The sequence below is a fragment of the Lycorma delicatula genome, chromosome 11, assembly GCF_047948215.1.
Source record: "Lycorma delicatula isolate Av1 chromosome 11, ASM4794821v1, whole genome shotgun sequence".
Lineage (NCBI taxonomy): Eukaryota > Metazoa > Arthropoda > Insecta > Hemiptera > Fulgoridae > Lycorma > Lycorma delicatula.
The window spans coordinates 78,019,540-78,032,130 of NC_134465.1; the positions used below are offsets into that span (position 1 = coordinate 78,019,540).

Consider the following 12,591-nt stretch of genomic DNA (forward strand, 5'->3'; position numbering starts at 1 on the left):
AAGGTAAATAATAGCAATATTAGTACACCGTATGCCTTATAAATTTATTATTAACTGGTCACATTATTAACTGAAGTTTTTATTTATGAACGTTTTATAAATTGAAGATTAAAAATACTATTAATATTTAAATTACTTACGAATATCATGTTTCCGGCTTCTTACCTGAAAAATAAAATAACAAAGAACAGTTAGTCTATTATAATAACAATAATATAAAAAATACAGCTTAGATGTAAAACGCCTATGCCGTGTGCTCTGTCTCCTATTTTTCTGTTTAGCCTCCGGAACCATCGTAAGGTATTAATTCAGAGGATGATATATATGAATGTAAATAAAGTGCGGTCTTGTACAGTCTCAGGTCGAGCGTTCCTGAGATATGCGGTTAATTGAAAGCCAACCGCCAAAGAACACCGGTACCATTATCTAGCGCTCAAACTATCTAGTATACCGTATGCTAGCGGCAAAATAAAACCGCAATGAAATACAGTATTAAAAAATCCGATGTGGACACCACAGGACTTCCTTGTACGACTATTAAATTACATATACACTTTTTTTTGAAATGAAAAGTACACAAAATTTTATTTCATTAATAACTTATGATATTTTTTTTATTGCTATTACTGAATTATTATTTATTGTAAATTTTTTTTACAATGAGAGGTTAATAATTTTTAATAAATCAATATATTTAAATTAAAAAAAAAAGTTAACAAAAAGAAGATTAAATCTGATTCTAACCGATATGCCTTCTCCTTGTAAGATCCAAATATTTCATTAATTATAAACTTATTTGGCTATAACTCCGGAACCGATGAAAATAAGTACCACGTATGATATATCGTTGAAAAACTCTCAATGAGGGCTTATTACTGCAGTTAAGAAATAGTCCAAAATCAAAATTCTTTTGGATTTTGTGCTTTTTTGGACACTTTTGGTTCATTGGATTGCAGTCAAAAGGGAAGGAGCACAACTAGATGTTACAACAGTCCGAAATTGAAAAATTTCAACGTTCTACGGTTAATCGTTTTTGAGTTATACGAGATTCATACGTACGTACGTATTCTATTTTGACTAGTTTCGGTCACACCGAAACTAGTCAAAATGGTTTCAAGGATATTCAAAATGGATATTTCCATTGAAATTTTGACCTTTACTTTGTACAAGGAAGTAAAAGTTGTTCGTATATGCAATATAATTTTTTGCACGCATTTCTTTTTTCTTTATGAAGATATAAGTATCTGGTTTTACTTTCTCTCGAAAGAAATAAAATTATATTTAAAACAAAACCCGCTTTAAAAAGCAAAAATGTAATATTTTAAGTGTTTTTTTGAACTTTAAAGAAAATCTGTTTTTAAATTTTAAAAGTTTGTCTTTTCAGTTTTAAAGACAGTTTAAATTAAGGGTATTTATTTTTTATTTCCTCCAGACTTACCGATTGTTTAATTTTAAAAAGAGTTAAAGAATGTTTTACTTTCTCACAATGTTTTTTTTTATGTTATTTTGTCTTCAAATCTTGCATCGTTAATTTAAAATACTTCCTCATTGCCTATTGATGAAATATTGGACAGTTATTAAGGTCGAGTGACAATACAATAATCCATCATTACTTTTGCAAACATCCCGCCGTAAATTAAGGATGCGGGTGTAAAAAATTTCAAAATTCGCACAACGGCTATTTGCGGGGTTTTGGGGGTCGTAGATGACAAATACGAAAGCCGTTTGATATAAAAAAAATGACAGAAACTTGGCACGGGAGTTTTTGTGTTTTCGAATTTGACAATATTTCGTTATCACTCATCTATATATATATATATATATATATATATATATATACAGATGATTTTTGGCGGACAGTATGTTGAGACACAGCTCCTTAATTAATAATTTAATTAAGTAAATGAAATAAAAACTTCACAATTTCGTTACTTTGTATAGTAATTGATTGAAAATATGTTTGATGTGTTATAAATAAATTAAATTTCCACTTACCAACAATTTAAAAGGTGTAAATCGTAGTACTTTCGGAGCTGTTACCCCATCTTCAGGAATTTTATTATAAATATATATTATAATATTAGATTTAATATTAAATATTATAATATTTAATGTTAAATCGATTTCATAATAGTCGTAAACATCTTACAAACATGACGTTACTGTCTTAACGACGTACTAATTAATTTTATTCTCGACGACCGACTATTATAACGTAACAGTTTAATTTAAACACGATTATTGATTTAAATTTAAACATCCCTGAAGATGGAGTAACAGCTCCGAAAGTACTAGCGTGTACACTTGTTAAATTATCGCTAAGTGTAAATTTAATTTATACGATTGTATTAATACCGACGGTGCCAAACGCTTAGTAAATTTTATAAATATATTAGAAATTTTAATATACGAATATGATGTTATCTTTTGAAATCCAAATTAACCTACTAATTAAACTCGTACAATATATGATAATAATTTGATTAACGTATGACTAAAGAATATAAAGCAAGTTTTTTTAGTTTTTTATATTCTTTTATTGAAAAGAATTTTTTAATATTATTTCCTTTTACTTCATTTTTCTATAAAATAAGTTAAAAATTATTACTATTTTATTAAAATTATTGTTATTATTTTATAAACATCAAAGTCTTTGGTGTTTTTGTAATAAAATAACTTATTTTATTTAATAGATAGTTATTTGTTAGTTTTTATTTTTTAAATAATTTAAATATAAACTCTACTTTATTTCCACAATAATTATTACTATTTAATCAACCGTTTAATTTAACAAAAACGATCTCCTGTTTGTTATACATACATTATAAAAAAGTAATTAAAAAAAACGCCACGTAGTTGATCATTATAATGACCTATCGACTATTTTATTTAAACAAACCGCAACGGTGAACGAATAAATATACTACCGATTCACCGATTTAATCATTTTAACTAAAACCTAATAACCACACTGTTTAGCCTTAAATGCAATATTAAATTTATTTCATTTATTATTTTGAAATCTTGTTTCAAAATATGTAGTATAAATGCAAATTAAAAAAAAAGGTTTATTTAATTTTATTTTTTATAAGCGTTTTAAACATTTTTTTTTTTTTTTTTTTTTTTTTTTTTTACTGATTTATTCTTTTTAAAAATTATATTCGTACAGTACTTTTATATAATTTTTATTTTATTTTTGAGAATGTTTTTTTTTAAACGAAGTCAATTAAATATATAATAAATATTTTTTTTTTTTAAGTATCTGTTTACTATTCCATTGAAATAAAATGAATTACTCTCCTGCTGTTAAATATTGTAATTATTATTTCGGTAACATATTTAAGTATAAATTTTTAGTGATTTAATTAAATCTCACCCCATCATGATACCTGTTCATTCAAATTCATATTTTCATTTTTTTTTTTACTTCCTTGTACGAACTAAAGAAAGTGAGAAAGATCGCGAAAAAATTTCGGTTTTCGGATTTCAACTGAAATATTCATTTTGACTATCACTGAATCCATTTTGACTTGTTTCGGCGTGACGTTTGTCCGTATGTACGTATATATCTCGCATAACTCAAAAACGATTAGCTGTAGTGTGTTGTAAGTTTAGATTTAGCGCGTTGTAACATTTAGTTGTGCATCTCCCGTTTTGATTGCAAGCGACTGGACCTAAAGTGTCCAAAAAAATCCCAAAATCCATAAAAGTTTGAATTTGAACTTTTTCTTTCTGCAGTAATGAGCTTTCTTGAGAGTTTTTCAACGATATATCATAAGCGGTACTTATTCTTATCGGTTCCAGAGTTATAGCCAAATGACATTTTAATTAATGAAATATTTGGATATTATAAGGGGAACGTACATCGGTTTTAATCAGACTTTATTTCCTTTTTTTTAACTTTTTTTTTTAAATTTAAGTATATCGATATATTAACTATTAACCTCTGATTGTAAATTACAAAAAAATACAATAAATAATTATTCAATAATAATAAATATGAAAAAAAAAATTGTAAGTTATTAGTGAAATAAATTTTATGTACTTTTATAAATGTGTATAATGTAAAATAGGCATTATTACATATGTGTATATGTAATAGATTTGGTGAAACATTGATTATTTAATATTAATTGAAAATTATAATTTAGGATCGTATTATTTTTGGATTTTCTAGTTTAATTTCTGTTAAATTTTATTTAATTATTCTGGAGTTTCTGTTTTTTATTTTATTTACACTAAAGTTTACTAGAGTGACTGAAAAATAGACTTCACAAGAACAATATATATTCTGAGACATACATGCCCCGTCTTTGATAGATTACAAAAAATTCTTATTTTTTAGTTCATTACACCTCTGATATTGTCGGACAATATTCTCCCTAAGTCGGAGTTCAAATCGCGAAAAATTTCGGTTTCCAGATTTCAACAGAAAAATCCATTTTGAATATCCCTGAATCCATTTTGACTAGTTTCGGCGTGACGTCTGTCCGTATGTACGTATATATCTCGCATAACTCAAAAACGATTAGCTGCATTATGTTGAAAGTTTGAATTTAGGACTATTGTAACATCTAGTTGAGCATCTCCCTTTTCATTGAAATTGACTGAATCAAAAGTGTATAAAAAAGCTCAAAATCCATGAAAGTGTGGATTTTCAACGACGTATCATAAGCGGTACTTATTTTCATCGGTTCCAGAGTCATAGCCAAATAAAATTTTAATTAATGAAATATTTGGATCTTGGAAGGGGCATATCAGTTCGAATCCGACTTCATTCCTTTTTGTTAACTTCTTTTGTTTAATTTAAATAATTTAATTTATTAATAATTATTAAACGCCGATTGTAAAAAAAAAAAATACAATAAATAATAATTCAATAATAACAATTAAAAAAAAAAATATGAAAAAATATCAGAATTTTTTAATGAAATAAAATTTTATGTACTTTCATTTAAAAAAAAAAAATAGTGTAAATGTAATTTAATTGGCGTACAAGGAAGTCATGTGTTGTCCATATTAGAATTTTTTTATTATAAGGATTATTCAAAAAGTAGCATATTTTAAATATTTATTTCTAATGAACGACAATAGATAGAGAGAGAAACATGTGATAAATCACTGAATATAGGATAGTTCAAAGTTTTAAGTATTAGTTCTATTCAAAGCCTACAGTGGCGCTGTGGTTTGTTTAGGAGAAATTGGCGACACCACAGGAAAAGTTTTCTTTTTGTCTGCTGTAGTATTCAAAGAATGAATCCATTGATTCAGTGCAGCGTAAATTTCATGGTATTTTCAACAAAGGGCCGCCTGGTAATAAACAGTCGGTACAAGAAATTGGTAGGAGATGGATGCATATGCAAAGGGATAAGCACTGGTCGTCCTCGCACGTCAAATGAAAATGCTGAGCGTATCCGAACCGCTTTCGAACGTAGCCGTAGGAAATTTACAAGCAAAGGAACGGAAACTTGGAATTATGCAACCAACGGTCCTACGTGTGCTTAAAAAACGTTTACATTTGAAACCGTATGAGTTGCAGTTACTTCAGGTATTGCATCTTGGCGATCGTGAAAATAAATTACAAGTTTGCACTACAATTTTGCAAGATTTAGAAGATGACACTTTTTCTGAAAGGTTAATTTTTTACGACAAATCAACATTTCATATTTCTGGTGAAGAGAATCGCCGCGATGTCAGAATTTGGGGGATTGAAAATCCCGGCATAGTCATCGAACATGAAAGGGACTCTCCAAAGCTGAATGTATTTTGCGCCATTATTGTCTCGTGTATATATATATACGAGGTGTGTTCAAAAAATAACTTAACGTCTTTAATTTCGCGCCAACAGAAATATTTAGTGACGAGCGGTTGGCAGCATGTGTTCCGCAACACCTCCTCTGTAACGATGTTCCTGGATTGTCGATATCCTGTTTAGTTTTCGTGTTTAACTGTTACTAGCGATTTTTGTAATGTGCGTTTTTCGGGAGCAACGATGCGACGTAAAATTTTGCGTGGAACTGGAGAAAACTTTCACAGAAACCTTTTACAATTTTGAAACAAGTTTACGGGGATGATGCTCTGGGTCGTACGCAATGCTGCGAATAGTTTTCACGGTTTAAAAGCGGTCGTCAGTCTATTGAAAATGACCCTCGATCAAGAAGGTATTCGACTTCAACTGATGACACACAGGTTCACAAAATTAACGATCTGGTGCGTACAAATCGCCGATTGACTGTCAGAGAACTTGCAGAAAGGGTTAGCATCTCGATCGGATGATGCCGTGACATTTTGACTGATAGATTGAACGTACATCGAGTTGTAGTAAAGTTTGTTCCTCGTTTGATGACCGAATAGTAAAAAGAACATCGAGTGGATAATTGCCGGCATTCATGCAAAGGATCGCAACGGGAGTCGAATGCTGGGTTTACGGCTACGACATCGAGACAAAAGTTCAATCGTCAAAAAATCGTTACGAACACTTAAACACGTTGCACTCAAATAGCGATAACACGAAAACTATACGAGATATCAACAATCGAAGAACATGTGGTTACAGAGGAGATTATGTGGACAACAATGCTGCCGACCGCACATCGCTAAATATCTCCGTTGACGCGAAATTAAAAATGTTAGGTTATTTTTTGAATAGACCTCGTATATACATTTCCGAATAACCGTAATGTGTTAGTACGAAAATATAACTGATGCACGCAAAGGTTAGCCTTCAACCGACTAACAAATTTCCCGTTTGAATTTTAGAAATAGACGATTATTTTCAAAGCTATTATAAAAGCACCCTACTGCACCTCCCAAAAAAGCCCCTTAGGGGCACCCCGTTTGTTACCGGCTGATGATAATGATCTGTCTAGCCTCATTCGCAGTCCGCACGGGAAGCTCATTATTGTTGAAATTTATTTAATGTAAATTTAATTCTATTACTCGTTCGACTTATTCGAATCGTTCGGTTCAAACCCAGCTCGCTCATCGATAGAGACTCACAGTTCACAGTTCATTAATTCAATTCGTTAAAATTTTTGCTTCGACCGGCAAATCTCCGCTACATATGTTTTTATTTTTTTTTCTAGATTTTTCTAGTTGTAATATATCTAATAACATCTCAGTTATACCGAGAAATACGGGTAAAAATTTAGTCGCGATTGATCGAGTATTTTTTTGTTTATCTTTAACTAACAAAACCCCTAAAAAATATTTTTCTTATACCTCAGGTGCTTTGCGCATTTCACAATCGTAAGTAAGGCGGGGAAAATTAATTTTAAAGCTACAGATTACTGTGTAAATTAAATGATGCGATATAGACACTACAAAGTCACCCTAAATGTTCATATAAGTGCGGGCGTACAAATTATAACATATAAATCCTACCAGGAAGTGATTATTATTGAACGATGCAGGAAGACGTTGCACCCCTCTCGAAAAAAAAGGAGTGAGAGAAGTAAACGAAAAATTAATAATATTTCTAATTAAATTTATATCTCTAACCGATTAAACCAAAATAAGATGGAATGTTTATAGTAATATTATAGATGAATAGAAAAAATAATTTGCATATATTTAACAACTGATTACCGTTAATTAATACTATCCCTATTACGTAGATGTAAAATAAGCTGAAATGTTGAATAATTTGTTAAAATCTAATTTACCAATAGAAATGTGTAGGTATGTAGATAGAATTAGTTTTAATACAATTTAGGAGATGGTTTACAATATTTATTCAAAAGATCTGAATAAATTAGCTGTATGCTACTTATTATTCTGTATTGTCCTAATGCGGGTAAGGATTTTGTTTTATATATATATATATATATATGTGTATGTATATAAAGCTTATTGAAAAGTCAAAGGTAAAGTATATTCGTGTATAAATAAACCATGTTCATACGCGAAATTTAGGTTTAATTTACATTTAAAATACTTTTATATATTAAGTATATTTATTTACATATACCCACTCTGTAGACGTCTCTCACTCGCTCTTTCTATCTCCCTAAATCTCGCTCACTCTCTCTCTCTCTGTCTCTCTCTGTGTGCGCGCGCTAGTGCGTGTGTATGTGTTGGAAATGCAAACCTATTCATTCAAAATTATTATAAATCCTTTTTTAAAAGGAAATTTATTATGTTCGTATCTATGGTGTATATATGTTCCTCTCTCGCTCTTTCTCTTTCTGATTTACAAAAAAGTTACTTGTTTAATCATGACTATATTATTAACATCGGGATAGAATCTTTATCTGTTTTGAATATCGCAGATATTCAAAACTGAACTGTTTTTGAACAGATATTGAACTGTTTTTTTACTTGATAGCGCTAGATTGATTATGATGAAATTTGTCACAATGATTATAAGGCTTTTTTCTTTTTTTCCCATCGTTTTAAATCATTATACTCCGATTTTACTTATATTCAAAGTATTTTTACTAGAAACTTAAAAAAAGTTATTTGAGAAACTAAGTAAAAAAGTGGTAATAGATATATTACCATATTTGATATTTTCATGCTTCGTATCTTGTAAGGCGCCGCGAAAATGTTACACGGTTTATATTTCATTACTGATCATTTTATTAAATTTTTTTGGCAACTGTAACTAAATAACGTTCATGAATTTAGCGTACTAAAAACAACAAAAGCGTTTACAACGAAAACCTCCAAAATCATGAACATTTTTAACTGTTTCTTGAGTTGTGATTTTTAAACACAATTTTAACCCCCAATTATTCCATTTTTATCCCAAACACGAATATAATTTTAGATAAATCGTTCGTATCAAGAAGTATAAATCGTTCGTGCGCTGCGCTAAGCCGCCCTGCGCACACGTGGTCCGCTCTGCTCCAATAGCGGCAAAAATAAAAATGTGAGCACACACAACAAACAAACCCAAACACCATTCATTTTATGGGAAAGATGACTTGTGTTTTATTTCTTATCTTTATTAAAATTTATTCTCCTGGTTTTTTTTTTTTTGTTTCTTATCAACAGATCTGTTATCAATACGATAGGGTATTTCTTTTTTACCGTCAAAAGTTAATGGACAAATAAAAACAAAATTATAAAATTAAAAATTGTATTAGATTAATTTAAAATTGTAATAAAACCCATTTTAAAAAGAGATTAAATGAAGAATAATGTTTATCGGTTTTAACTTTAAATTTCTAAGTTTTTAATTACGTGTCGATTTTAGAATGTTGAAAATAAAAACTATTATTATTTTTTTTTAATTTCTAACGTGCGGTGTTTTATCGATAATATATCTCTATTACTTTCCCGGCTATATATTTATACTGCGGAGCTATTAGGAATATAAAAACCGCTCAGTAAGATACAATAAGAGCTGCGGCTAATCGGGTCAAATTTTAGTTGCGTCAGGGTATTTGCAAATCTTCATCGTTCACGATCTCCTTTAAGCGAAGAATACAATTTCAGCACTTGAAAATGAAAAGAAGTTGAACTTCTCAAATTGATTTAATTTTAATAGACGTTATTTATAACAATTTTTTTCAGAATTTAATTCTTTACAAGGTTAACTAGAAATTTTTATTTGCTTATCGGTAAATTAACATAATTGTTTTATTTCAAACCTAAAAAAGTGTTTTTTCCAACAATGTTTTTTCATGTTTTACCCCGTTTTTCTTAAAACCTAAGTGAGATAGAAGCTCACTCACTGGGAACGCTTTTATTCGGCTGTTTAGATCAGAAACCATAAGGAAGCACCAAATATATTTCTCAATTTATACCCGAAGGGTTATAGTCCGGCTTAATTTCATAGAGGAAACAAAAAGGAGGTCTAAATGTTAGCGAAACTCGCTAACGAACCGTTTTCTCACCTATATTTATTTGAATATTTTCTTATTTTCTGGCTGTAGAATCATCTCTCGAGACATTGTCTTGTTGCAATTTATATATACATTGAATAGTTGAAATAAGTGAATATTTAATATATTATAGATTATATATGTGAATATTTGATGAAGTTACTAAATTTTTCGATATGAAAGAGAAATGTTTCGAATTATATTCTGTAGTAGAGTATAATATAGAAAATTAACGATCGGTATTGTTAAAAAACGTGAAGATAAAAACTTTAATAGTAATATCAGACGTTTTACTTTATTTACACTCAAAACGAGAAAATGATTAGTTAAGTGGTACACAGGTACGAAATAAAATAGAGCTGCTTACGTGGAATGCCAAAAAAGATTTTCGTATTGTAGTAACATATTAACTCTAAAATCAATCGTTAGTAGATATAGATCATGAAATATTTTGTTCTGTCAATTTGAAACAAGGGTTTGGCAACCACCTATTTATGAACCAAGTTTCGAAATTAATAAGGTATTTTTTTTTTTTTTTTTTAATTACGTTATAAATAAAAATTATGCTCAAGCAATGATTTTTATTTATAAAATATAATAAGAAAAAAGTAAATATCATCGATGATATTTACTTTTCGTAAATATTTAATTTAGCGGCGAGCTATGCATAATAAAAAATATGACCATCACATATCAATAATATTTAAATTAAAAAACGATAGTAATAATAAATTGTGTAAATCACAGTCAGGTATGTAATTTTAAGTGAATATAGGGTTGTTTTGCGATGTGCGTTTCGTTAATAGGATTTTTGTTTGACGGAAACTTTATCGGAAATTAATATTGTCTTGCGTTCGTGTAATATGAATCTACTACTCGATAACTAAAAGCTAAAATAAAAATCTATTAATTACTTTTTAAACACACGCGCACGCGCAGATCGGTATAAAACAAAATGTTATTCGATCTAAAACAAATATAATACAAACTATTTATTTTCTCGTGAAAGTCCATCGCTTGTATTATATGATTTTGATTAGCATTTCTCATGCTAATAATCTGTAATTTTACAATTAAAATAACAAAATTTTTACTTTGTACGAAGTAAAGGATATTTCAACATCCTACGATTAGGCGTGGAATGTTGAAATTTTGGATTTAGGACTGTTGTAACATCTATTTGCACACCTCACCTTTTGAGTGAAATCGACTTAACCAAAAGTGTACAAAAAAGCCCAAAATCTAAAAACATTTTGATTTTTGATTTTTTCTTAACTGCAGTAATAAGCCCTCATTAAGAGCTTTTCAACGGTATATCATAAGCGGTACCAAATTAAATTTTAATTAATGAAACATTTGGATCTTACAAGGGAAGGCAATCGGTTCGAATCAGACTTTATCTTCTTTTTTTAATTTAAATATTGATTTATTAATAATTAATTATTACCTTCTGATCGTAAAAAAAAAATGTTTACGATAAATAATAATACAATAATAACGATAAAAGAAAAAAATTTGTGAAAAAATATCAGAAGTTATTAATGAAATAAAATTTTATGTAATTTTCCTTTTAAAAAAAATTGTAAATGAAATTTAATAAGAGTACAAGGAAGTCATGTGATACCCACTTCAGTTTTTTTTTATTCAACTTATTTTACGCCATTTTGTTCAAAAGTAAATTCTCGGCAAGTTTTATTTATTTAAAAAGTTTATGTTCAACACAAGATATTGTTTGTTGAAAATTTTGTTGTTCGATTTAGAACTGTTGTAACATTAGTTGTGAACGTCTCCTTTTGATTACAATCGACCGGACCAAAAGTGTCCAAAAAACCCCAAAATCCTAAAAATTCGAACTTTGGACTTTTTCTTAACTCCTGTAATAACCCCTCATTGAGAGCTTCTCAACGATATATCATTTGTGGAACTTATTTTTATTGGTTCCACAGTTACAGCCAAATAACATTTTAATTGATGAGATATTCGGATCTTACAAGGGGAAGGCGCATCGGTTCAATCCTCTTCATCTCCTTCTTTTCAATTTTTTTTTTTTAATTTAAATATATTTTTTATTAATAATTATTAACCTCTGATTATAAACCACGTGAAAAAATATCAGAAGTTATTAATGAAATAAAATCTTATGTACTTTTCATTTAAAAAAAAAAAAAATGTTTATTTTATACTTGATTTAAAATCAATATCTTCTCAGCACTACTAAAAATACGGTACGCAACTCTCTGTAATAGTCATTAATGCACTCGCCAAGGGCGTGTCATTATAGGCTCGTTGCAAAACGGTTTTAAACTAAGTAAAATATTTGTAAACGGTATTTTTTTATTGTTTCCTTATTATCTAATTTACCGTCTAATCGGTTAGTAAAAATTGAATAACAATGTCTTGACGACTTAGTATAATCTTAATAAATTTTTCAATATTTATTTAAATGAATGGAATACAAGAAATAAATTAATATAATGGAAGAAAATAAGGAAAAGTATGTATCCTACGCAATGTATACGGACAATATGTTTATTATATAATCATATAAATCAACCGTTCGTTAAATTAATTGCGTAATTATCTTTTAGATTTTCAGAAGAATTATTTCAGTCTCATTTCTAAAAGAGAATAAATTGAACTGATTTCAAATATAAATAATAATACCGTATTAAATTACAATAAATAAATCGTTATCAAACTTGTATTCATTTCTAAGAATTCTCATCAATCCCTTTTCATATCTTATTCACAATCGTCCTTA

At 28.8% G+C, this 12,591-nt stretch overlaps 2 protein-coding genes across 17 annotated transcripts in view; one reads left to right on the forward strand and one right to left on the reverse strand.

Annotated features, from left to right (window-relative positions):
• LOC142332121 (putative cytochrome P450 6a14) overlaps positions 1-12,591 on the forward strand; it is a 622,045-nt gene that overhangs the window by 398,785 nt on the left and 210,669 nt on the right. The window lies entirely within an intron of this gene.
• Mip (Myoinhibiting peptide precursor) overlaps positions 1-12,591 on the reverse strand; it is a 439,825-nt gene that overhangs the window by 369,433 nt on the left and 57,801 nt on the right. The gene's annotated exons all lie outside the window — the stretch shown is intronic.